Source organism: Dermacentor variabilis, chromosome 3, assembly GCF_050947875.1.
Source record: "Dermacentor variabilis isolate Ectoservices chromosome 3, ASM5094787v1, whole genome shotgun sequence".
Lineage (NCBI taxonomy): Eukaryota > Metazoa > Arthropoda > Arachnida > Ixodida > Ixodidae > Dermacentor > Dermacentor variabilis.
Window position 1 is genome coordinate 178,232,504 of NC_134570.1, and position 23,548 is coordinate 178,256,051.

The window sequence follows — 23,548 nt, forward strand, 5'->3', positions numbered from 1 at the left end:
CGAGGAGAAAAATCGCCAACACAGCGCCGTCAACTCCTGCGAGCACAAAGACTGTGAAGTCAAGGCCTGCGCGCTGGCCACACGTCATCATCTTTATGCCGGAAGAACCGTAAAGCAACCTACGATTGCTGAACAGGCAAGCTCTATCCATTTTTCTGGAATGTGCAGTGCCGGATCAAATTAAAGACATAAGAATCAATCCACGCAAGAATATACTCGCCATAGACGTGTACAACGCGAGTGCGCTTAGAAAACTTCAAGAAATCACAGAGCTAGACGGAATCAAAATGCGCCCCTTTATCCCGATCGACGACACATCCATAGCCGGTGTGATTTACGACATTGACATTGCCATTCCCAATGATGACTTACCTAGCCTCATCAAGCCGGCATACGAAGGCACGATCATTACGCAAGTGCGCCGTCTTGGGAATACGCGCTACGTAAAAGTAATATTCAAGGGGGATTGTATCCCATCCCACGTTAAAGTCGGACATTTCCGACATCCGGTTCGACCATTCATCCAGAAGCCGCTTCAATGCCATCAGTGTTTCAGGCTAGGACACGTCAAAGACGTGTGTCCCAACTCGCTACTGTGTCCCCGTTGCGCTGAACCTCATGCAGAACAGACCTGCGGTGCCACGGTCCTGAAGTGCGTCAACTGTAGCGGCCCTCACGCGGCCTCGTCGAAGGACTGTCCCCGCATCAAGCGGGAGCGCGCGGTTCTTAAGCAAATGGCGAGAGACAATTCGGCCCACAGGGAGGCAGCCGAAGTAGTCCGGCGTCGGCGTGACGTAGGCGCCATCGTACGTCTTCGACGAAGGCGCATGCGCGAAGTGACAGTACCCACTCCACTGCGGTGCCAGTTAGTCACGCCGCAAAAAGGCCCACCACTTCCACGAAGGAAGCAGAAAAGACTCTATCTTTAGAGGAGTGGCCTACGCTACCGAGCCGCTCCCTTGCGAAGGAACCTCAGAAGGTCCGGGCCCCACCTGATCCTTCTCCGGCCATGGATGATTCCCCTAAAACAGACCGCCAAGTCGTCTCGATGCTACGTTCTCTCATGGAGGCCATTCGAGCAATTTTAGTGGACATCGGGACACCCTGTGCTCAAAACGCACTTAAAGTGCTGGACGCCTTAAGCCCAGTGCTTGCATCCCTCAACTAGAAAGATGGCTACCCATACCCCATCCTTCCAGAAAGAAGTCAAGGCAGCGTCCGTCATCCAGTGGAACGCCAGAGGGCTAAAATCACGAATTTCAGATTTTCGTCAGTTTGTGTACACCAATCTGTTTCCACTCATCGTCATTTGTGAGCCCAACTTGTCGAAATCAATAAGACTGTCAGGATACGAATTTATCATGTCATCAACAAATGGTGCATGCAGCAAAATCATTTTTGTTCGTCGTGAACTCACCTATGTTTTACAACCAATTGCGCCCCACGACGACAATCAATATATATGCATCACAGTTAAAAAGAACAAACTCTTGTTTACTCTCATAGGCGTGTATATATCGCCTTCCAGCAATTTCGATACCAAAAGATTTGCGGATATCTTGAGTGTTTGTCCCGCCCCATGGGTCATCATAGGAGATTTCAATGCACACCATCCAGCATGGGGAAGTACAAGGACAAATGCAAGGGGACGAAGATTAGCAAGCATCGCCCACAACTATGGCCTTACTCTCCTGAACGATGGTAGCCCGACCTTTCTTCGAGGCGTGACATACGGCAGCTGCCTCGACCTTGCTTTCGTCTCCAACTCTCTCGCCAGATGTGTGAAGTGGTTTCCAGACATTGAGACACATGGGAGTGACCACATTCCCACCTATCTGAACATCAAAGGCTTGTCGTCTAGATCAGGCTTACGGAGTACCATTCGGACGATTCAATGGGCCAACTTCAAGTCTGAGATGGAAGATGCCTGCCGCGAGGGCCTACCATCTGGGTTAGAGCAAACGATTAAAATTACGATGCAAAACGCCACTCGCATCATGACGATCTCTTCCACGCGAAATGACTTCGACATAGAATTAGAGCGACTTCGAGCGCTTCGTCGCCGGGCGGAACGTCGATATCGGCGTACAAAATCAATCCACGACCTTAGGGCAGCCAGGAGGGTGCAAAAGAAGATTCAGCGTCGTATGGATAGATTAGCGTCGGAACGTTGGGCAACGTTTTGCCAGAAACTCGACCCCCGCAAGCCACTGTCTCACATTTGGAAAACGGTGCAAGGTCTGCGTTGCCTTCCGGAACGGCGTTTCCCATTCAAGGCGCTAGCGCTTTTCCAAGGGCGGCAAAACATCGATGTCGCAGCAGACTTTTGTGCACGGATCGCAGACCAAGCGACTCGTCCAAATCCTCCAGGCCGAGCTGACGTCCCCCATTCCCGTGATTGCCGCATGGACCTTCCTTTTACAATGGAGGAGCTCGAAGCGGCTCTAGCTCTATGCAGGCGCTCATCATCTCCGGGTCCGGATGGTATATCATACCGGGCCTTGGGCTATCTCGGAGAGTCCGCACGGATAGAGTTGTTGAGCCTTTACAACTCCTCATGGCAGGAGGGAAATGTTCCTGACGAATGGAAAGTAAGCCGCCTGGTACCACTCTCAAAGCAGGGCAAATCCCCATTAGAACTCACCACTTACCGCCCAATAGCGCTGGCCAGCTGTGTAGGAAAAATAATGGAACGGATGATCCTTGGCCGCCTGGAATGGTACCTCGAATACTACAAGATTTATCCGATTTCCATGGCTGGTTTCCGAAGTGACTGCTCTTCCATCGACAATGTAGTTGATCTCGTTTCATATGTCCAGCACGAAAGGTCCCGTAAGCGTATATCTGCAGCTTTATTCTTAAATGTGAAAGGGGCATACGATAACGTATTACATGAGGCCATTCTCGACGCCCTTGCGACGGTTGGCCTAGGTGGTCGAGTTTTTTTGTGGATTGCAAGTTACCTATCTCCAAGATCATTCTTTGTGTTAACTGACGATGGCCCAACTGCGCGACGCTATACCAGCAGGGGCGTTCCTCAAGGCGGTGCTCTCAGCCCGACGCTATTCAACCTCGCTCTTGTTGGACTTGCTGAATACTTGCCAACTACCATCAAAATTTCAATATACGCTGACGACATCTGTGTCTGGACTTCGGCAGTCACACGTCCTCAGATACGTGCGCGACTTCAACGAGCGGCCACTTTGACAGCGAACTACTTGTGTAAACAGGGTCTCAGCATATCACCAGAAAAATGCGCACTAGTAGCATTTACTCGCAAACCGATGACGCCTTATATGATCTCAATCAATGGGCGGACCATTTCCTATGTCCGAACCCACAGATTCCTTGGCGTAATTATTGACCGAGACCTCTGTTGGAGCCCGCACGTGGCCTACATGAAACGGCGCCTGACAGCAACTTCCCAGGTATTTAAATACTTGACAGGAAAGACGTGGGCGATGTCAGTAGACGCAATGCTTAAACTCTACAGAGCTCTCTTTCTCGGTTTTCTAAGATATAGTCTACCTGAATTGACCAACACCTGCAAGACAAATATTCGTGTTCTGCAGGCAACACAAGCTCAAGCACTCAGAGTCTGCCTTGGTTTGCCCAGATGCACGTCAACAGAGGCAACTCTTGCGATTGCTCGGGACCACCCAATGCGAACTCACATTACGGTGGAAGCCCTGAGAACGCACATCAGACATTTTGCACGTGCCACCTATCACCACCTTGCAACACTACCTTCAGACAGGCACCAATCATCATTCTCCACAACTATCATCAAATACAACGACAAACTTCCATCGGGCTTCATCGCTGCATCTAAACCATCGATACCCCCTTGGTGTCTTATCAGCCCCACAGTCCATCTCAGTGTACCAGGAATCGGGAAAAAGTCTGAACTGTCGTCGCCTGTGCTGAAACAACTGTCTCTGCTTCTTCTGCACGAGAGGTACGCGGGCAGTGAACACATTTATACTGATGGTTCCACAAACATGCAGTGTTCGTCCGGTGCTGTGGTTGTCCCAGCAAAAGCTATTACCATCAGCTTTAGGACTGACCACCCAACATCATCGACATCTACTGAACTAGCTGCTCTTCGCGCTGCACTTCGTTTCGTCAATCGGGAGCCACCTCGACAATGGTCAATCTTCAGCGACTCAAGGGCAGCCCTACAATCTGTACAATCAGCTCTGCGTCGCGGGCCATTCGAACAGCTCGTATTCGATATTAGGTGCCTACTCCATACATCACAGGAGAAAGGACACCACGTGACGTTTCAGTGGCTGCCAAGTCACTGCGGCGTCACTGGAAACGAAGATGCCGATAATGCCGCTCGGGCAGCTCTTGAAGACGCACAAGAAGAGGCCATACCGCTTTCAGGATCCGACGCAGCTAGCAGACTTCGAGTGCTTGCACAGGAGATCACGCTATCTCTATGGTGCACACCAAACAGCCAGACCAACCAGAGCAACCGTCAATACCATCTGCCCTCGTTGGTGCATCTCTATATGCCAACTGCACTCCGCCGAAAAGAGGCGACTCTGCTTTATCGCTTATGGCAATGGGTTTAACGAAATCTTACTCCTTCCGCATTGGAATGGCCGACAACGCTCTCTGTAATGCCTGTCTTTGCAAGGAGACGCTGGAACATATTCTGTGCGACTGTCCTGGATATAATGTTCAGCGACAGTCCCTGGCATCTGTTCTGGCGCACCTTGACAGTAGACCATTGTCCCTCGACACGATTTTCACATGCCGCCGACAGAAGACATCGCAGGTGAAAGGCGACAAAGGGACTACTTCGGTTTTTGAGAGAGACTGGATTAGACAAGCGGCTGTGAGAGTGATGGCACGTACCAAGCCAGATTGATGGACTCCAACGGACGATGTGTGTGTGCTGTGCTGTGTGCTCTCTCTCCCCCTTCCCCATCTTTAATCTCCCCCATCCCTCTCCCATGTGTAGGGTAGCAAACCGGTTAAGCTAAACTGGTTAACCTCCCTACCTTCCCTTCTCCACTTTTTCCTCCTCCTCCTCCAACTACCCCGGATATGTACTAACTGTGGCATTGTTGTCCCTGCAAACTTCTTAATCTCATCCGCGCACCTAACTCTCTGCCGCCCCCTGCTACGCTTCCCTTCCTTTGGAATCCAGTCCGTAACCCATAATGACCATCGGTTATCTTCCCTCCTCATTACATGTCCTGCCCATGCCCCATTTCTTTTCCTTGATTTCAACTAAGATGTCATTAATTCGCGTTTGTTCCCTCACCCAATCTGCTCTTTTCTTATCCCTTAACGTTACACCTATCATTCTTCTTTCCATAGCTCGTTGCGTCGTCCTCAATTTAAGTAGAACCCTTTTCGTAAGCCTCCAGGTTTCTGCCCCGCACGTGAGTACTGGTAAGGCACAGCTTTTATGCACTGTTCTCTTGGGGGATAATGGCAACCTGCTGTTCATGATCTGAGAATGCCTGCCAAAGGCACCCCCGCCCATTCTTATTCTTCTGATTATTCCAGTCTCATGATCCGGATCCGCAGTCATTACCTGTCCCAAGTAGATGTATTCCCTTACCACTTCCAGTGCCTTGCTACCTATCGTAAACTGCTGTTCTCTTCCGAGACTGTTAAACATTACTTTAGTTTTCTGCAGATTAATTTTTAGATCCACCCTTCTGCTTTGCCTCTCCAGGTCAGTCAGCATGCATTGCAGTTGGTCCCCTGAGTTACAAAGCAAGGCAATATCATCAGCGAATCGCAAGGTAGTAAGGTATTCTCCATTAACTCTTATCCCCAATTCCCCTACTCGCCTCGTGTCAAATGGAACCTAGCTGCCGCTAATCTCCGTCCCCTTTCCGTTCTCCGACCTATGTCTCTCTCCTCGTTTTTTTTATTTTCTTTTTTTTCATTGACCTCCTTGCCCTACATACATTCCCATGCATGGTGTCGAATAAGTCAGCTGTACATCTGCTAAAGCGCCGAAGAAAAGTCAATCACTGTCACAACTGTCCCTTACGGTTTGATGTATCTGAGAACAACCGGGCACCCGGTCTGCTGTCTTCTCTATACGTGCAGAACTGCCATTATCTCGTAAACCCTCATGAATATCAGACCACTGGTTGAATATATATATATATATATATATATATATATATATATATATATATATGGCGCCGAAAAAAGTGCACTGGCTACGTTGGTATGACACTAAAGAATAAACACAACGTACGTGAACACGCGTTCTTTTTTACTGTGAAAACGTTCGGCTGGACCACAAGCCGCAACGTTCGCCAATAAACAAGAACGTGTTTTCGCATACGTTGGGTTTATTTTTTTCTGGTGTATATATATTAGCGTGTTTGAGTGTGCGCGCGCTATACTACACTGGCTGCTGCCATAAGAGGGCGCCCTCTATCCCCTTCCACTGATGGGAGACATGAATCCCTGGAGATAAGGTGGCGTGGGCTCACTGGTTGTATTCCATCACCGGTCTGTTTCTATTCATGCCACGACTTCCCGAATACAATGATGTGCAGTGGGCAATGAAATCAATGATCTGCCTCATTCTTGCATCAGCGCATATATACCTTGTAGAGATATCTCTGCGGAGGTAAACGCCACTGTGCATGATGTGGAGACCAGTGGAAATACTATACAATGGGTGAGAAATATTTGCGTATATTTTGTTGGTTCTTCATTTTGAGCCCTACTACTTCACGTTAATGAAAACCGGAGATCTCGAAAAGCATTCAATCGATTACACAACTTTCAGACATCGTAAATCAATTACCTCAAACTTTGCGACAACACTAAGTGAAAGCCCAAAAAGCGTTCCATTGTGGCACCCTGACGGCTAATTGTGTTTTCGTCAATATGCACGTGAAATTTTAAGTGAGTGGATACTACTTCCCGTAAATCTTCTGGCGCCACTTGACCTTTTTGAATCAAACGTCAGGGCTACAATTCTCTCAAAGACGACAGTGGCGTCTCATTTCTGCCCAAAAAATCAGGCAGGTTCTGGTAACAAACAATCATATATTGGACACGCATATCAGACATTCGTATATATATGCGCTCAACAGGTGAGAGCTTCTCTAAATTTTAAGCACTTACCTGCCGCAGTTGTTTAGTGGCTATGGTGCTGGGTTGACAAATATGAGGTCACGGGATCGAATCGCGGCCACGGTGGCCGTTTCGCGATGTGGAGGAAATGCGAAAATACCCGTGTACTTAGGCTTAGGTCTAGGTTAACGCCAGTCCTCCACTACGGCGTGCCTCATGATGAGGTCATGTTTTTGGCGCGTAAAGGTCTATAATTGAAAATTTTAAGCATTAGCCATGAAGGGGTAAGCGCAATCACTATTACACTTTGTACAGTGAATGCGAGATATAGACATACAACAATATCTACTATGTGCACCTAGGGAAATACGGCCAAAGTGGAGCCCATATTGTAAGAGTTGAGGAAGACTGCGGGATGAAAATCTTGGGAGGTTTATTCACATTATTTACAGTGAGAGTGAATTAACTGTCTTAAAGTCATTACGGGCCGGCAGCAACTCGGACGCTGCGGCCCGTGGCAAGAAGCTCGAAAGAGATGAATCAAGGAATGCTCTACGAATGCTCTCGGTCTGTGTCTTTTAAGCCCTTCGGTGTCTCGAAGACACGTCACGTTCGGTCAATGGGCGAGCCCGCTCAGGTGACGCCATTTTCGGCCAATCGGCGAGCCCGCTCAGGTGTCGTCATTTTCGGCCAATGGTAGGCGCCCGTGCGATTGTGTCACACCCGACGAAGAAAGTCGCTGCTTGGTCCCCAATTGTCCGAGGGCTTACTTCTCCCTGCGGTCTTGCCTTGCTGACTTGCAATGCGCCGTCACAATAGGCGGATGGGGGCGACGCTGCCAGGGTTTCACGGTGTATTACACCCGTCCTGTCTGTTGGACCCAAGTTACCTGGAACATTACCAGGCTCTCGATCACTTTCGGGAAGAGTCAAGCAGTGAATAGCTCCACCTGCGGCACACGACGTGGGGGCCGCCAACTTGTATGCACGTGCCGCGCCTCTGGAATGTGGTATCCGTGCTTCTGCGCTTCTTAGTTAGCTGTGGCCCGATTCAATGTGGTCTGGTGAACTCGAAGTAGGCTCAGGAAACGGTCCCATATCTAACAATATGTGGACTCGAATGATCGCGGCAGAGAAGACGTTATCAGCCAAGGCATGCGAGAATATTTTTTGTATTCATCGAAGAAAAAGAAAGCGCAACTTTGCCCTGAAGAAGAAGCATCAATTGCGATAGCGAATTAGTCGACGCCTATAAAGAAGTAAGGATAGTATTTTTTTATCGGCCTTCTAAATTTGCAAACATTCGCTTACAAACTAAATTAACAAGGACAGTGTCACGAGCTCACCGGTATACATGAATACATCCTTCATGACGACCGTGGAAATCTGTGTCGAAACGCTGGAGTGAAAAAGCGCCACAGCGGCAGCGAGCGAATTGACCTTCGTGCTGCCTCTCGCTCAACGCGAACTAGGCGTCGAAAGCACAGCGCATGCGAAGCTAGCAGCACTCGACGTACTTTGTCCACATGGCAGGTCGCTCTGAAGATGAGGCCCGCGCACTGCACAGTTTGTCCACATCACAGATCACCTTCGAGATAAGGCATCCGCCGCAATAGTACGTTCGCTCCCCCCTCTTCCCGTCCGTCCGTCTCCTCCTTTCGGTGTTTAGCGCGCATCAGAAGACGGCCCGCTACCTCCCCGCTTTGCTCCCTTGCACGCGCGAAATTCAGCCAAGATCTTCGGGTGACTGTCGCAAGTTTGCGTCGCACATAAAGTATACAGCACACGGCGAAGAATTTATTGTCCTTAGACTTTATACAGAACATCACAGCGGCGACGATGGCAGAAATGCGCCTGGAGTGTCCATATAGTTGCTATCGCAACAGATAGGTGACTATAACTTACTTATTTATCTATTAAATATATTTTTGAATTCTTGTGTGTTATCCGCCGAAACTATGACCTGATTATGAGGCACGTTGTAGTTGGCGATTCCCAATAATTGCGACCATCTGGAGTTCTTTAACGCACTGGACCTATATTCGCATTTAGCAGCGACAGAAGTCACAAGTTTCGGGCGGTATCTTGCCTTTAAAAGGTGTTATTTCATCACAGTGAGGTAGTTGCAATTGCGAATTGGTAATAACTGCTGGAAAATGGCACTGCTACACCTTTTAGCTGGTCAGTAAGCACAATCAATTAAGGTGGCTAAGCGTTGCATTGCGTGTTCGTGGTGCACTTCTTCTGGATCTAAATGAGTTACCACTTCTTTAAAAGGATAGCCATTAGGGAATAAGTGACTATTCAATGAACATGTTACGGCATAATCGCACTTCGTATCTTCGGACAACAGCATTGTGTCGGCCTCTGCAGTTCAACGTAGACTTCCAAAGGAGACAATTTACTTGTAACATTCGAGGCAATGTTGCCACGCAAAGCAGTAAGCGGGGAACTGGTGTAAGAAATCAAAGGAGCAGTGCTAGGGCACGAAGGCGTAGCGGTGCTGTGTAGTGTCATTAAAAAGGTGGTGATTAGGAGTAGTTCGTCGATGTTGCTCTTGAATTTAGCTTGAAGGGCGGCAACAGAACCAAGTAAGTTAAAAGGGGAACGTGAGAGGACAAAGCGCTTGTCTCTTGTTTATTTATGTGTTTCGATGCCTACATTCGCCAAAAGGCATATTAGTAAGGTGGGTGAGGGCGTGTGCAATAATACAAGAAAGTAACAAATCACGCTAAAATGGAGAGTTGGAATGCTTCTGTCCAAAGGGTAGTGCATGACCAAAAAAAAGTAAAAAGCGCAAGCGTCACAGTCATCCCTTGAAACGTAATGCATAAAGGCGCACAAGACCTGTTACGATCCCATTTTAACTTACTTGTCTCCGCTGTCGCGCTTCAAATTAGAGTCAACCCGAGCTGTGCTGTAACGCGGAAAGTGTGCACTTAAAACCTTCACATCAGCAGGTTTAAAGATGTAAAGGGGGATACGATTTTGCATATAGACCTGCGGAATTAAAAATGACGTGTAAATTTCTTGTGATCATCTGGTAATCGGCACTTCCACAATTATAGGCTGAAAAGAAAGAGTGAGACTGCTTCGAAGATGAACAAGTCACGCGCGGTCATTCGCAGCGCCGCTTATAACGCTGTAGCAATTTTATAGATAGTTAACCAAGTCTCGCCCACATATCGCTGTCGTCGTTGCCATGTCTGTAACTGCTGTTTGCCGTACATAATTCAGGAATCCTAATGGTGGTAAAGTCCTGGTATGTTTTTTCGCTTACTTCTCAGCAAAAAAAAATATGCTGTTGAGATATAGCGGTAAATGCGAGGGAAATGCGCTAGCGTTGCGTCACGCCTCTTTAAGGTAACGGATCTATGATTTAAGCAGCGTTCACGGCATTTCAAAGTGCTGTTCACGAGCTCGACACACGTCCTGCCTGTTCAACAAGCTAAATGCAACTGACCCCGTTGGTCTGGAGCCGCCCGCCGTCACTTGTACCATACATACATACATACATACATACATACATACATACATACATACATACATACATACATACATACATACATACATACATACATACATACATACATACATACATACATACATACATACATACATACATACATACATACATACATACATACATACATACATACATACATACATACATACATACATACATACATACATACATACATACATACGAACGTACATACATACAGACACTCTTCTAAGCTTTTTCATCACCTCTCCACCTCAACCACGTGAGCGACTTACTCCGCTTTACACACACTCGTCTTTTTCACTTTGACACGAGTAATGGTAACACACAAAAATTGTTCTAAACACTAGTGGCTGTAAGTAGACTGCTGTAGACGTTTTGTCACGGACATGAAAGCAGTACGTTAGAAATAAGGAAGGCGGAGCCGTCCGGCGCTGGCACGGCATACTGCATGCCGCGATTGGACTACGCAGCGCACTCCTCTGTATCCGGAGACAGGCACAAGGTTTGTATTTCCTCCTAAGTGTAGATTTCATTTAGCAGGTAAAAATGATCCTGTTCAAGGGGCACTTACGCTGCAGACGTTTTTCAGTCACCAGTTTTCTGAAGCGGCTGGTCCAACGTTCACTCAGGGCGGTGAGGCCATGACTCTGAAGTTACCGTGCTGAGAGTATGCACGGTGAGATTCCTGCAAAAATGACGCACTTAGATGAGACGAATTTACGACATTTTTAATGTCACCATTACATGCATACATTTAGCCACTGAAATATCTGTCAGTGTCAAAAGAATTTTTTTTCTTGTTTTTAGAACAAAATATTGCAATTTGCAACGCCGCTAGAACGCATAAACGCCGAAGCAGCGATATAAAGTGACACCTCTAGAGCATTCAAAATTCCTTTTGCGCAGTTCTGCACTGTTAAGAACACAAGGTAAGAAATAACGCCGAGGGATACTTTTTGATGGCAGTGACCGACTTTGTTTCGTAAAGCAACAAAAGTGAACATAGTAGAACGCTGCAGTGCGTCTACGAAAACGGCGAACAGATCGCGAACAGTCGAACATAGGAACCATGGGGTCCACTGCTGGCGCTGTCCTTAACGCTACATGTGACACAAAACGTTTGTTGGGCGAGTTGGTACACGATACAGAAGAAAGTTAAACCGCACAAAACGGAAAAACAAGACGTATACAAGATAGGCAGCACTACAAGCGCTAACTAACTGATCTTTTTCAAAAGCAAATAAAAAGGCAGTTCATGGTCTGCACATCCTCATCATCATCAGCCTATTATTATGTCCACTGCAGGACGAAGGCATCTCCCAGCGATCTCTCATAAGACATGTCTTGCGCTAGCCGAACGGCTAGCGCAAGATAGGGGTGATGAAATTAGGAAATCTTCATCACTACACTTATATTTCAGCCAAAGTCAACTGCAGTTCACTTCCCTTGGAACTTATTCTGCAGCTCTAATGATACACTGGTTATCCGCCTTAAAGGAAAGCTGAAAGCTTTTCCAGAAAAAATGAGTGAAGAGCAGTACACCGTGGTTTTCAGCCCTCTGAATTCGAATATCGCATCAAAATTGAGCGAAAGAAAGCGCAAACATATTTTATTTCGACGGAAAGTGCAGCAGCAGACACGCCCAGCTCGCGCGCCTCGTTTCCGCCTGTCATTGGTCGGGCGCCTCGTGACGTCAACAATGGTGTTCGTCCGGACCGACTGCTGCCGCTACACACGAAGCACAGTGAAAAGTAGTTTGGTGGTGTTTTGCTCAGACGGTCATGGATATTTTCGAGAGCTTGCGTTTCTCTGAGGAGTTCGGCGTTAAGTCCAAACTCTACGAGAGCGATCTTGCGCGCGACGGTGACGGGCGACGGCTTCGAGCGACAAAACGGGCCGTCGCTTGAACAAATCGCTCGGTGTTGTCGCTCGATCGCTCGTTTCTAGAAATCTAGAACTCGTCGCTCGGAAATGCTATGAGCGACTAGCCAATTGTGCGAAGCCGAAACTGGATGTACATAACTCAAATACTACTCTTTGTCGCACGGAACGGGCAAGCTATTGAATTTTACACGCGCAAGAATAAGAACCTAGCGCAACACTTTCAGAAATATTTTATGCTTCTTCTACAGTAAAATACATCAACTTAAATTGATAAAGCAAGCGTCACGCTAGTTTCGGCGCGTATATTGCTGCCCTCATACCGGGAAGTCGTCGCTCAAAGCCGTCGCTCGCGTGGAGTTCGGCTTGCAGACGACGAGTGAACGCGACAGCCATCGCCTCGCTTGTAGCGCTATCGCTGTCGCGTGCAAGATCACTTGTAAGGGGTTTATACTTGTACATACTACACGTACGTACATACTTGTACATACTACACGTACGTACATACTTGTACATACTACATGTACGAGCCGATTGCGAAGAGCCGGCCTCCCCAAGAAGCAAAAATTGCTGGGGCAAGCACTGCCTTCAACGCGAACGAAGGCGGTGTTAGCATCTCCTTGTGTTGGAGACATTCTTTGGCGAGTATGTTTTTTGCTAAGCTGCATTCAGCGTTCCAGTGAGTACGTTTCCGGGCAAACAACTGTAGTGTTATGTTCCTGCATGCCTCCTCGTAGAACGTAAGCGATGATGCGATCTTCAGCATTTGTGCGCTGCCCCAAAGCTGTCGGCAATCTACACAGACGGTTTAAACGCGGGAAAAGTTTACCGGCTGTTGTAGCACGTGTAGTATAGAACCTTCACCAGCGCGCCATCCGCACGCTACTCGTAACCGGCGAATTCCGTCGGCAACGTGAGATGGTCGGTTTCTTATGTGTGCGAGAGAAGGGGGAGCGCAGCGTCTTGGCGTGAGCAGGTTTTGCAACATATGCACACTTTACGCCTGCACTGGGTTATGGTAGCTGCATGCAGGCTGTTTCACAACACACGTGCGAATAGAAAATTCGCCGCGCTTGGCGATGAAACCTGCGTCAAGGGTGGGCGATAAACATTCACCTTCCGTTCAGCTTGCTAACAATTTTTTAGGAGAAACCAAAGCACGCATTATTGATAAACTCCGGTAGAAATCTTCACGGAAGTGGTTAGAGCACAACACTTGTTCTTGAGCGCTTGAAGTTGTTTCGCTTCACGGCAGCCTCCCACTTAGCTGAAAGCTTCTTGTCTTGCAGGAACTAATGGAACATCGGAACATCGTCGCGGCCGCTGGTGTTCGTGCAAGCGTAGGCTACACAGAACGCCGGCATGATCGGCCTACAAGTTCAATTGATGCTGCGCACGTCAACTACCACTCCTATATACACACAAATAAAGGAATGTAGGGTCGAGCGAAGCAGATTAGGACGGCAAGCACGCAGAAATAAGCCCGGTCAGGCACGGTCGCGAAGACTGCGAAGTGGCGGAACACCAGTGACGACGTCACTAAGCCGCGGTTTCCGGTCTCCGCTCGCATCGTCAGCGTCAGCAGCAGCGCGCGGCGCTCGACGGGGGGCGGAGCTACTGCGCAATTTTAACCGACGATTGCGTCGCTCCTAAGTGAAAAATCCCCCAAAAATTTTACCTTCATGGTTTATAAGGTTCCCGCATCCGTATATGAGCGTCTTATTGAATTGGACAGACTCTTCAGTTTCCCTTTAAGAGAAGCTGAAAGCTTTTCCAGAAAAAAATGAGTGAAGAGCTGTACGTCATGGTTTTCAACCGTCAGAATTTTAATATCGCATTGAAATTGAGTGAAAGAAAGCGCAAACAGAATTTATTTCGATGAAAAGTGCAGCAGCAGACTCGGGGCAGCTCGTGCGGCTCGTTTCCGCCTGTGATTCGTCGGGCGCCTCGTGACGTCAACAATGGTGTTCGTCCAGACCGACTGCTGCCGCTTGTGGGGATGCGCGACTCTCGCGCGTCCCCTGATATGTTTTTCCCGCATGGCGCGTCTCCTGTAATCCGGCTTCGCCGCGTGGCCTGCGTGATGCCCGCGGCGGTCGATGTGGTTGGGGCGCAGTGCGAGAGATGGCGCGAGTGTTGCGTTGCTAACGCCGCGTCACGGCACGGTTACTTGGGGGCGCAGGGGAGAACGGGATGTCTCTTCCCCGGCGGGTCGGCGAACGGCGTGGACATCCCGCGCACCGCCGACCCATGCTTCTGCGAGACCGCCTCGCGTGGCCGCCTTGGAATGCGCCACCATTCGCGTGACAGTACGCGCGAACGACCAGGCGTTGGGATCCAGCATGGGGCGAACATATTCGCTCGTTTTCCGGTCGCGGTGAGTCGGACTTCTAGATTTGTCGCGCGCCCATCGGCATGTTTTGTGGATAGCAACTCGGCTAGCAGGCATTGATCTATGAAAGGTGCAATAAATGCCCTTGTGACTGTTTGCACTACTGAGTTGTCGTTCCTTTGTCCCAAGAGCACGGTGTGAGAGACCCCACACGCTACACACGAACCACGGTGCAAGGTAGTTTGGTGCTATTTGGCTGAGACGGTCACGGAAAATTTCGAGAGCTTGCGTTTCTCTGAGGAATTCGGCGTTGAGTGCAAACACCACGAGCGCGATATTGCGCGCGACGGCGACAGGCTACGGCTTTGAGCGACAAAACAGGCCGTCGCTTGAACAGATCGCTCGGTGTTGTCGCTCGATCGCTCGGTGTTGTCGCTCGATCGCTCGTTTCTAGAAATCTAGAACTCGTCGCTCGTCGCCCGGAATTGCTATGAGCGACTAGCCAATAGCGCGAAGCCGAAGCTGGATATACATAACTCAAATACTACTGTTTGTCGCACGGAACGAGCAAACTATTGAATTTTACACGTGCAAGAATAAGAACCTAGTGCAAGACCTTCAGAAATATCTTATGCTTCTTTTTACAGTAAAATACGTCAACTTAAATTGACAAAGCACGCGTCACGCAAGTTTCGGCACGTATATTGCTGCCCTCATACTGCGAAGTCGTCGCTCAAAGCCGTCGCTCGCGTGGAGTTCGGCTTGTAGGCGACGAGTGAACGGGACAGCCATCGCCTCGCTTGTCGCTTTCGCGTGCAAGATCACCTGTATGGGGCTTATACTTTAGTCCCTACATGTACGAGCCGATTGCGAAGAGCCGGCCCCTCCAAGAAGCAAAAAATGCTGGTGCAAGCAGTGCTTTCCACGCGAACGAAGGCGAAGTGTTAGCATGTCCTTGTGTTGGAAATGTTCTTTGGCGAGTATGTTTTTTCCTAAGCTTCATTCAGCGATCCAGTGAGTACGTTTCCGGGCAAACAACTGTAGTGTTATGTTCCTGCATGCCTCCTCATAGAAGGTAAGCGGTGATGCGATCTTCGGCATTTTTGCGCTGCCCCAAGGCTGTCGGCAATCTACAAAGACGGTTTAAACGCGGTAAACGTTTACCGGCTCTTGTAGCACCTGTAGTGTAGAACCTTCATCAGCGCGCCATCCGCACGCTACTCGTAACCGGCGAATTCAGTCGGCTATGTGAGATGGTCGGTTTCTTTATGTGCGCGAGAGAAGGGAGAGCGCAGCCTTCTGGCGTGAGCCGGCTTTCCAACACATGCAAACTTTACACTTGCACTGCGTTATGGTAGCTGCATGCAGGCTGTTTCACAACACACGTGCGAATAGAAAATTCGCGGCGCTTGGCGATGAAACCTGCGTCAAAGGTGGGACATAAACATGCACCTTTCGTTCAGCGTGCTAACACGAAGGAGAACCCAAAGCACGCATCATTGATAAACTCTGGTAGAAATAGTGATCACGGAAGTGGTTAGAGCACAGCAATGTTGTTCTTGAGCGCTTGAAGTTCTTTCGCTTCACAGCAGCCTCCCACTTAGCTGAAAGTTTCTTGTATTGCGGGAAGTAATGAAACATCGTCGCAGCCGCTGGTGTTCGTGCAACCGTAGGCTGCACAGCTCGCCGGCATGATCGGCCTACACGTTCAATTGATGCTGCGCACGCCAACTACCACTCCTATATACACACAAATAAAGGAATGTAGGGTCGAGCGAAGCAGATTAGGACGGCACGCACGCAGAAATAAGCGCGGTCAGGCACGGTCGCGGAGACTGCGAACGAACGGAACACCAGTGCTGACGTCACTACGCCGCGGTTTCCGGTCTTCGCTCGCATCGTCAGCGTCAGCAGCAGCGCGCGGCGCTCGACGGGGGGCGGTGCTACAGCGCAATTTTAACCGACGGTTACGTCGCTCCTAAGCGAAAAATCCCCCCCCCCCAATTTTACCTGCATGGTTTGTAAGGTTCCCTCATCCGTATATGAGCGTCTTATTGAATTCTACAAACTCTTCAGCTTCCCTTCAAGGATTACAAGGCCTGCTCAGTTCCATTTATTTTTCCTGCTAATGTCAACTTGAATATCGCCTATCGTCGCTTGCTCACTGATCCATGCCGCTCTCTTCCTGCCTTTTAATGTTACGCCTAACACTTTTCCCGATCTAGGCGTCACCACAGCACCAAGCGCACTGCCTATGCGCAGTATTCTTGGTGCTGTGGTGACGCCTAGATTGAGCGATGGCTCACTTTACATTTTATTCTGTCTCTTTGGACACGTTTCTTCGATGTATTCGTCGATCAACACACAATAAAATACCAGTTGCTAGCCATCACACAGAGTGTGTATCTTTGCTTTCTTGAGTCCTCGTGCTGAGTCCTCGCTGGAGCCCAAAGAAGATTCTACAGACTGACCAAACAAACTGAGCTATACAAATAGATGAACACGTATAGAGACCATCGTGAAAGCAGCGACTGTCATCTAGACAATCGCTGATGACAGAACTGTCTAGACGAACTGCGAAAATGCGTTTGTTGAAAGGTTAGATTGACAAAATTTTCACTTTGCATAATAAAGGAGCCGTGTTTTATTTTTCGCATCACCCCCTGTGGCCTTCGGGTTCGCAGGGGGTGATGATGAAGAAGTTCGAGAAGAAGTTAAGGACCGCGCTGACAGCACTGGAACGAAATTGTATGCGCCGTAAATTAAGCTCTTCAACCGATAAAGCCAGCAAGAGAGAGCTGATGCATTGCTTTTTCAATTTTACGATCACCTCCGCTTCCATCACTTCGCGTTATGCGTTTTCATCACTTCTCATATTTTAGTTAATTTTCAAATAGTGGCATGCATCTGCAATCTTCACATTGAACTGCAATGTGTTTTTCTGTCTGATGTGTTTGTGTCCGCCTTACAGTTACAGTCCGTCAGCCTCTACGTTGAGTCAGCAGCCTGCCTACCCCACATGAGCACACTATAGCGCAGCTTCGCAGAACATCGAAGAAAACACAGAAACGCTTTACGAATTAATTCTGAATTTTAATTTGCGCAGTTGCGAGCTCTAACGCAACTAGATATAGCTAACAGGCAAAATTAATTGCAAAGACTAGGTGCGGTAATCGTCGTGTCCACTCCGCTCCTCGTGGCTATATTTTCAAGTTCGACGAGAGCCGATGAGTGTATAGGGAATAAACAATAAATGTTATGATCTGCCGAACTATCAGAGCTAAAGCCACAAACACTGTCATATTGGGGGTGAGCTCCATCACTGGAAAAGCTGGCGCCACCGTCGGCGTGGCGGGCCATGAGGGATCACGTGGACACAGCGGGCGCGTCGGCTGCTCCGGAAGCGCCGAAGCGAGCTGAAAACGAAAGCGTAAAGTGCCAGCTACGCTGCAGTTCTGATTAAGTGGCGAGGATTTACCGCCTTGGGTGTCTGCTTGACAACATTTGAAAGTACTATAATAGGAAGTGGCTGCCATTGGAGGCGTGCAGCATCGTAGGCTAATGCTCGGTGCCGCAGTACCGGACGTACGCAACGGAGCCCCGTGTGAGCCTTACTCACATGTAGCCGCAGGACAAAAAGCTGCGTGAAGCTTGGCTCGCGAAACTTAAAACCGGCAAACTGCCATCGGCTACAACTCGGGTATACAGCAAGCACAAACGCGAGGAAGATTTCTGCTACGGCGCCGGGACTGCGCGATGTTCGGCGAGTAGCAGAAAACGCGCACTGAGACGCTCGCCCGCGCCCGCTGCCCGGCTAATGTCATGACGGTTTGGTCTATGAACTTGATGATGCTAGATACTGCGAAGTTCACTGGAACGGAAAGGGAGCGGTAAGACGCACATTAAAGAAAGGCATGGAACACGGTAATGTTTGTGTTATGAATTAACGCACTGGATTACGAAAAAGAAGGACAGGGAAATCGCACGCTGAGAAGACTAATAAACATACATTGCGAAGTAACCTGAGAAATAATGTTGAAGTGTCCAAGAATTTAGAAGACAAAAAAGCTTGAATCGTCGCGACGGCACATCACAGTCGCCGTAGCTAGGCGTCGAAGTCTCTATAATGAAATTATTTTTAAACATTTCTGATGACGTCCACGCAACAATGGTTGCTTGTGTTCTGTGAAAGTCTCATATGCTGCGACATAAAGCTCGTGGCACGGTGCGAAAGCGCGCATACAGCGAAAGCAAAACATTGTGCGCGGGCATGCATGCAGATGTGCATTCGGTCACTGCGAGCCCGTGCGATCGCTGCTTGAGGCTTCATTCTGTTATGCTCCATTTGGTTAAACAGACAACCCACTATGAGAACATATTTCTTCACATAGTTTGCGCTTGCCTACCTCTCACGCGTGAAGCCGGTTCGGGAGACTCCATCGCGGCGATGGAGCGCTATGGCGTTCACTGTACGTATTTCGGTAAAGAGATAGCGTTTGTAATCGATTCTGTGCTTTCAGTTTGCCCAACATTATTATATCCACACTAAACAAGTTCCCTTGTTTTGAGAGTACTAACATAAATGTCTAGGAGGGGTGCCTCGTGAAGTTTTATTTGAGCGCCGTAAGCGATACCTATGAGGAGCGCGCCGCGTGATCCCCCATACTACGCAAGGTAGGCGCTTCCAACAGACGGCGACTCCGTAAGTACTCGTCCCCAAAAGGTACGACCACTCGTTTCTACCTTTAGCTAAATGAGGAACAATCAGCCTAACGTGTAGTCTTAAAAAAAGTTCTGCGGTAAAAGGTTCCAGAAAAATATATTGAAGGGGTGCTTAGTTCATACGCATTCATCCCTACGGGGATGAATGCGAAAGCATTGCCATCACCGCGGGATGTCTGTGCTCATTCAGTCATCTTAATTTACCTTCGCCTTAATTAACACGAAAGGTCGTGGGTTCGAGTGCCTTATTTATTTTTATCTTAATTAACCGTGCCTTAATTATCTTCATCCTAATTACACCGAAGATCGTGGGCTTTACTGCCACCAAAGGTTGAGGGTTCGTAGCCTCATAGACCATCACATGGTCACACCAACACCGTATATTCCACCTAACGAGCCAAAGAATGCTATGTAATATTTAAAAAAATTATCATCAGGAGTTCTGCAACCTGTGCTCAAAGCCCGGTACAGCAGAGTCCTCGCGTGACACCCCCATCGAAATTCGGGCGCCGCGATTCGAACCTGTAACCTCGTGATGAGCAGGAGAACGCCATAACCACGCGACAACCACAGTGGTCCTTCAACTTCGCCTTTACTTCAGGTAAGAAAACTGCTTGAGGATCGTTAAAAGCAGTTGCGGTCGCTTCGCGATATTGGGCGTGCAAGGCGCCAGTATAGGAAGACTACGAATCCTTCCTCCTTGTCGGCCGCAAGCATACAGCGCTAATAATTACGCGATAATGCGTGACACGTCGTTTGAAGAGCAATACTCCTCGGCCTTAGCGGCGTGTTGTAAAATGGAAGCTTCCGTAGATTTCTGTTATACTTCGTTGCACCGCAGGCACAGTGACATGGGCATAGCAGTAACACCAGACAACACAGCACCTTCAATGTCGCTATCATTGTACCTGCTCTACAAGAAATTGCAAACCAATACCTACTTAAGCAGTACATAAGTCACATTCGTCGATTTCATGTTGAGACAAGGCGTTCCGTGGCAAACGCGAGGAGGCATGTGGGGTGACCTACAGCTGGGAAAGCCGTGAAATGACTACTGTATAAAAAAAACTGTATATTGGCATTACTTGACACCGTATGTTCATGTTACTTTTTTTTCTATTCCAATAACACGTCGTAAATGTACTTGAGGTCGACAGCCCCCTCATCCTACAAAGTCTGAGAAAATATAGCGTGGACAGAATGATGTCAGGTACCCTTGCTGCTCATTGCGAAGATTGCTGTTGCGTGCCACAAGTCGTGAAAAAAAAATAGAACAAATGAACTAAATTGTCAGAAGTACCGAGAACACAACACGTAAAAATGTGCAAGTGCAAGAAACGATAAGATTACATAGAAACGCGGATAAACGCCCTTTCTTAGGCTTTATCGGGCAAAAAACCTAGTATACTGCTGATGTAAGAGTGGCGCACTTTCTGACGTAGCCACGCCTGTAGGTCGAGGTAACTGTCACTTTATCCTTCACTCTCTTGCTTGCGCACTTGGTCTCCATATACATTCGGCTGAACATTGCCTTAGAATTTACAACACTTTATTGCAGCATGTACAAAATACCGGTGTATGTTGAGGACTGAGCGCACAGCCATTTTATGCGGCCGATATGACCAACGCAGAACTGACCGGTCATTAGCTTTACAGCCAGTCAGATTATGCCTTCGCGTGCACGCACGAAGGTCTGCGCCAGGTTATTAGGCGTCCAGTTAACAAGCAGACGCCCATACCTGTTCTCCCTCTCCTTGTCGTGCTTTCATTCGCGTCGCATAACATCTGTACGCGTCGTATTTTCGTAAACTGCAGGTTGGGAACTTAATTTTCCTAGCATAAGTGTCTATTCGATGGCGAGCGCAGTGCGCACTGCGTGGGCTACGAATAGCCTATATAATGACCCGAGTGCAGGGTTTCTTGCACTCGCGTCTTGGCTTTCGTTTTACGCCCCGAGCAATCAGAGAAAAACAAACTCGACCTCCAGTAAGCGGATCACGTATGCGATGAAAGCGAAACACAGTAACCAAGGCGCGCAAAGCAAACAAAAGTTTTGCTTTCCGGTGGCGATCGCCAAAGATTCGGTCGCACGTGCTCGGAGTCGCCGCCCGAGAAACGCAGTCTCCAGGGTCGCCGACTTTTTTGCGGTGCAAAATTTCGTGCGCCATACGCCTTTCGCTATCCGGCTTAAATGAAAGCGCAGGCTGTTAGAGCGAAATGCTTTACCCTGCAAGCAACGGCCACGTACCTTGCGCGTTCTCGAATCCCAACGAGCGGCACCCAAGCACTCCTTCGACAGCGCGTCTGGCGCTCGGCACCAAGGTCGCGAGCTCGGTATCTCTAACCGGTTCGAAGGAACCGGGCGCCATTGATAATTCGCCCAACTCGATGCCGAAAGGCGAAAGCGCAAACACGAGGAAGATTGCCAAGAATAATCACAAGGAACGAAAGAAAGAAGAATGAATGAATGCAACGCGTGTGCTTGTCAAAACATGCCGCTCCCAATAATGACAGAGAACCGTGGAAGTACTCGCTTGTGTGATCGACGCTTGGAGAAGGCGTTAGGCGCCTGCTTCTGGCCCCTGAACCTTGAACGACCGCTAGCTCTGTGTTGCGCACGGCCTTAGGAAGAGCCACGTACGGATAAATATTTATTGCTCCTGGTTTGTGGCACGCCGCTCACCCGGTGTTCGAGCCAGGTAGGTCAGACCGGTCGAAAGTCACGGTGTACTAGCTTTGAGATTAACGTTCCCGACACATGACAGCAAAGGCTCGCATAAATTACACTAATATAAGGACTGCGAAGGTCAGTACAGGCTGAATGTAGAGCCGCACTCTTACATTTAATTATGGAGTTGCCAAGTAATGCAACCAATAATGCGGTCCTCTTACCCCTCTAGAAAAAATGGCGCCATCTGTTATTAGGACTTACCGTCACACCAGGCCGTCTATATGTGTGTGTGTGTGTGTGTGTGTGTGTGTGTGTGTGTGTGTGTGTGTGTGTGTGTGTGTGTGTGTGTGTGTGTGTGTGTGTGTGTGTGTGTGTGTGTGTGTGTGTGTGTGTGTGTGTGTGTGTGTGTGTGTGTGTGTGTGTGTGTGTGTGTGTGTGTGTGTGTGTGTGTGTGTGTGTGTGTGTGTGTGTGTGTGTGTGTGTGTGTGTGTGTGTGTGTGTGTGTGTGTGTGTGTGTGTGTGCTTTATTTCAACCTGGGTCCAGCCTTCCGTCACAGAGCGTGTATGTACGAGTTGCTTTTTCATACACTTTAATTTCCATTAATTTATCCTTTCTTTATTTTCATTTCTTAAGCACAATCGGATTCCTGATTCATAAGGATATAGCTGGTAACATTCAGGGATTCTATGGCATTAAGGAAACCGTGGCAAGTGTTGTTGTCAAACTTAATAAGAGGTACAAATTGAAGGTCGTACAGGTCTACGCCCCTACATCCAGTCATGATGACCAGGAAGTCGAAAGCTTCTATGAAGACGTAGAATCGGCTATGGGTAAAGTCAAAACAAAATGCACTATACTGATGGGAGACTTCGATGCCAGGGTAGGCAAGAAGCAGGCTGGAAACAAGTCAGTGGGGAATGTGGCATAGGCACTAGGAATAGCAGGGGAGAGTTATTAGTAGCGTTTGCGGAACAGAATAATATGAGGATAATGAATACCTCCTTCCGCAAGCGGGACAGCCGAAAGTGGACCTGGAGGAGCCCGAACGGCGAGACTAGAAATGAAATAGACTTCATACTCTGCGCTAACCCTGGCATCATACAAGATGTGCACATGCTCGGCAATCTGCGTTGCAGTCACCATAGGATGGTAAGAACTCGAATTAGCCTAGACCTGAGGAGGGAACGGAAGAAATTGGTACATAAGGAGCCGATCAATGAGTTAGCGGTAATATGGAAAATAGAGGAATTCCGGATCAAGCTACAGAACAGGTTTTCGGCTTTAATTCAGGCAGAGGACCGTAATGCAGAGCAATGAAAGATAATCTGATGGGCATAATTAAGGAATGTGCAATTGAATACGGCGG

The 23,548-nt window shown here is 48.5% G+C and overlaps 1 pseudogene; it reads right to left on the reverse strand.

Moving 5' to 3' along the window:
• LOC142576544 (monocarboxylate transporter 9-like) overlaps window positions 1–21,860 on the reverse strand; it is a 48,214-nt pseudogene extending 26,354 nt beyond the window's left edge.
• Between the last annotated feature and the right edge of the window lie 1,688 nt (window positions 21,861–23,548).